The sequence below is a fragment of the Neofelis nebulosa genome, chromosome 1 (assembly GCF_028018385.1).
Source record: "Neofelis nebulosa isolate mNeoNeb1 chromosome 1, mNeoNeb1.pri, whole genome shotgun sequence".
NCBI classification, from domain to species: Eukaryota; Metazoa; Chordata; class Mammalia; order Carnivora; family Felidae; genus Neofelis; species Neofelis nebulosa.
The window spans coordinates 57,176,100-57,180,335 of record NC_080782.1 but is presented as its reverse complement, the minus strand read 5'-3'; the positions used below and the strand labels follow the sequence as shown (position 1 = coordinate 57,180,335).

The following is a 4,236-nucleotide window of genomic DNA, read 5'->3' as shown; positions in this document are numbered from 1 at the left end:
GCCTTCAAGCTGGGACATAAGTTTTTCCTACCTTTGTAGATGTAGTGAAACTTTAGCTCTTCCTTGACCTCAAGACTACTGGCCTTTGGACTAAAACTACACCATCAGCTCCCCTGGCTCTCAGCTCTTCAGACTCAGACTGGAGCTATACCCATAGGCTCTTCTAGGCCACCAGCCTCCTGACCGCAGACCTTTGAACTTGTCAACCTCAGAAATCATGTGAACCTACCCATTATAATAAATATCATAAATATCTCCTACTCTGTTTCTCTGGAGAACTTTAACACATGTGGAAACTTCCAGAAATAAAAGAATTAGATTGAATTGAGTGTCTAAATGCCTGTGTACCTTCATGTTGACTAATTTTTTTAATAAATCACAAAATCTGGCACATAGCTAGTGTCTAATAAATATTTATTAAATGAATGGGTAAGCTAATTTGTCAATTATGTACACTGTTGTTAGTGTATTAATCATGTTAATTACATATATAAAGAAGTATATATACAGTTAATTATATTAATTACGTGTACAAGAAAACTGTATTCAAGTTGTTGTAAAAGTGATATATCTGCTGGAAACTGGAGAACTAATTGAGCTCTCTCTTGAAGAGTCATTCCCCCCCAATAATCAGTAAAAAATAATAATAATAACATGTCTTCTACTAACTTACAGTGTGATTTTAAGCAACTCATGTATACAATATCTCAGTTTCCTTATTTACCAAAAGAAAAAGTGGGAAATTTTTCACTCTTACAATTAAATAATTAGAATCCATGTCAGTATAATACTGAATGATCATAGTAATAGAAAGGGGAAAGAGAAAGAAAAGTGAAATAAATGCACTAATAATATTCAATCCTAATTTTATTATATCTTTTGTATGTCTTATCTGTTGAAAGATTTGGTTCATTCCAAAGGTTGGTTTAGAACTGATAACACTGAATACTCTATATCTCTTGGCAAATTGAAGAGTAAGTAATAGAATATTTAATTATATATTAATGCTGTATCACTATTTTATTATTACTTTTTTTTCCACAGATGGTAGCGATATTTTTATTTGTGCTGAGCAGAGGCAGCATTTACTGCTGACATCTGGGCCACAGCTGCCCTGTGGCTCCCCTTGAGTCACACTGGATACTCAGCTCCAGCTGAAGGAACAAGCAAGGTCACCAGTAAAGGGGTAAAGCTCACCCCTCACTCACTGCGAGGTCTCCAGCAAGTCCTTCTCAGGAGAGAGCTCTGACAGCAACATATTTTCAAGAAGTCCAGCCAGAGATGGGACTTGAGGTCAAGGTCAGGGGCAGACTTCCTTTCAGTCATAGGCTCACAGTCTTTCTGGGGTGACAGCCAATTGTATGGGATGCGGGGTATTGTCTATGAATGTGATCACTTCCAGGCCCCCCATGGGGCCTTTTACCACCACTGAGGTATGGATCACACCCTTCCCTCAGCTTTCTCACAGCACTTAGCCCTGTTTGTGCAGCAATGCTCGCAACTCTCCTGGCATTCCGGGACCTCTCTGTGCCTCAGGAAGTGCCAGCAAGGGACTGGCACATGGCAGAGACCACCTGCATCTTTATGTTTTTATAGGATGCTTTGATGTATGCAATGGGGATCTCCTCGAATTTCTTTCATGCCCACGTTAGAGAACATTCCTGTCCTGGAAATGGAGGACTAAAGCTGCTGCTCTTCGAAGCCTGAGCCACCGCCTTTGTCCTCAACCTCCTGCTTGGCCACCGCATCTTGTAGCTGCTGGGTGCCTGTGTGGATGATGGAGGCTGGCGCCCTGGCCACAACTCTGGGCGTTGGTGGCCAAGCCCATGACCACAAGGGCAAAGAGCCCGTCCTTCCTACCACCTGCATGGCTTGAATTGACCTCCATCAGAACCTGTCCTATATCACTATTTTATTTATTTAATTTATTTTTTAAGGTTTTAATTTAGTTTCGAGAGAGAGAGAGAAAGAGGGGGGGGGAGGGGCAGAGAGAGAGAGAGAGAGAGAGAGAGAGAGAGAATCCCAAGCAGGCTCCGTGCTGTCAGCGCAGAGCTGGGACTTGGGCTTGAACTCAATGACCTGACCGGAAACCAAGAGTCAGAGGCTTAAGCAAGTGAGCCGTCCCAGTGCCCCCACTATTTTAAATTTTGTATTACTAGTGTTAATTTTATTCTATATTTTAACTGTGTATATTTCTCTATTTTTTTTCACTGTGAATCTCTTTAGGTCAATCTTTCTTACTGTTTTTATGTCCTTGCTAATACTAGTAACACTTCTTAATGGAAGAAGATACCAGATTTTCTAAGATTATTATATACATTTTACTTCTTTTTTTAACGTTTTATTTTATTTTTTGAGAGACAGATACAGAGAACTAGTTGGGGAGGGGCAGAGACAGGGATACACAGAATCTGAAACACGCTCCAGGCTCTGAGCTGTCAGCACAGAGCCTGAGGTGGGGCTCGAACCCACAAACTGTGAGATCATGACCTGCGCTGAAGTCAGACGCTTAACTGACTGAGCCACCCCGGCACCCCTATATCTTTTACTTCTAATATCATAATTGTATTTTGGATTAAGAAAATTGAGAAGTACCATTTTTAATATTAAAAGTAATTTGTTTCCTCTTTCATTAGATAAGGACCATAAAAGAGGGTACCTTGAGATTATTTGTTTCTGAGATTTGAAATAAATACAATTCAATTTTATAGGGAATATGTCTATTATAAGATGAGGCCACCATAATATGTTAAATTAACCTATTTTTCTCAGTTTCTGCTCTATTTTGCTTTCTTCTGAAACTGTTTTAATGAGGGCAGAAAAAGAGACAAGCAATAAGCAAAGGCAGAAGTACTGGAAGGAAGGAGACATGAAGACATTCTGTATCTATAAAGCTATCTCTTTCTGTCTATACATACCGCAAAAACAAAAATATGCACAGCTTGCATCCAACCAAAATAGGTAGAACTGACTCTGAAAAAAAAATTAAAGAAGTCTTTATACTAATAACTCACTGATATTATAAAATTAACTTTTTTTTTTAATCTGGCAAGTTAACTGAAACAAAATTAGAATATGAGAAAAATACTCATAAAATACTTAATAATAGTACACTACCTTAACAGGAAATAAATACCTCAAGAGAAAAATGGGTACAACAATTTATAACATAAATATAAGTGGCATGTAAAATATAAACATTAATAAATCATAACAAAATAAGTATGAATATAAACAGTGAGATCGGATCATAAATCAGTGGGGCAGTGTGATTTGAATCAACCTTCCTAGTATATGATAGGTCAATATCTATCAAAACCATAACAATGTACATGACTTAGACCTTAGCCTTAGTAATTTCACCTATAATAAAGGAATCTAAGGTGGAAAAGAGCAAAGCTATATAGAAAGACATAATTTTATAGGGAAAATATTCAAACATTATATACAATAGCAAAATAGACAAAAGATAAAAGTATTAAAATATGTCATTTAAAAAATAAAATTCCAGGGGCACTTGGGTATCTCAGTTGGTTGAGTGTCCATGACTTCAACTCAGGTCATGATCTCATGATTCATGATTTTAAGCCCCACATTGGGCTCGCTGCTGTTAGCTCAGAGGCTGCTTCATATCCTCTGTTTCCCTCTCTCTGCCCATATCCTGCTTGCACTCTCTCAAAGATAAAATAAAGTTTAAAAAAATTTAAAAATAAAATAAAATTCCAAACATTACACAACCATGTAAAATGTATTTTTTATAATAAAATATCTGATGACATATAGAAATGCATAAGATATTTTAAATATAAAAATAGGGTTCAAAATATGCATCTGTAATCTGTGGTCTTCAAAAATGCAATCCAATATCTTACACACACATACACACATATACAAACAAGTATAAATACATACATGTCTATATGAAAATTAAAAAGCTAGAAATATTTTACAAATGTCAACATTGATAGGATTATAGGTATTTTTTATAAGTTTTTCAGTATTTTCTTCATTAAAATCTACTACTTTTTAATCAGAAAAACAATATTATTTAAAAAAAAAAGAGCATGTTGTAGATAACTCTTAATGTCATTCCTCAGTTTAAATCCTTCATTTTTCACTATATTATGGTGAGCAGCATTAGCTTTTTATGGTATAGAAAATTGCCTATTCTGTAATATAGAATAATTGGGGCATCTGAGAGTGTTTGGGATTTTACAAACAATAAAGTTCAATTGC

General features: G+C 36.2%; 1 pseudogene; it reads right to left on the bottom strand.

The window, feature by feature from the left end:
* Nucleotides 1-1,322: 1,322 nt before the first annotated feature.
* On the bottom strand, nt 1,323-1,869 carry LOC131516135 (small ribosomal subunit protein uS11m-like; annotated as a pseudogene).
* Between the last annotated feature and the right edge of the window lie 2,367 nt (nt 1,870-4,236).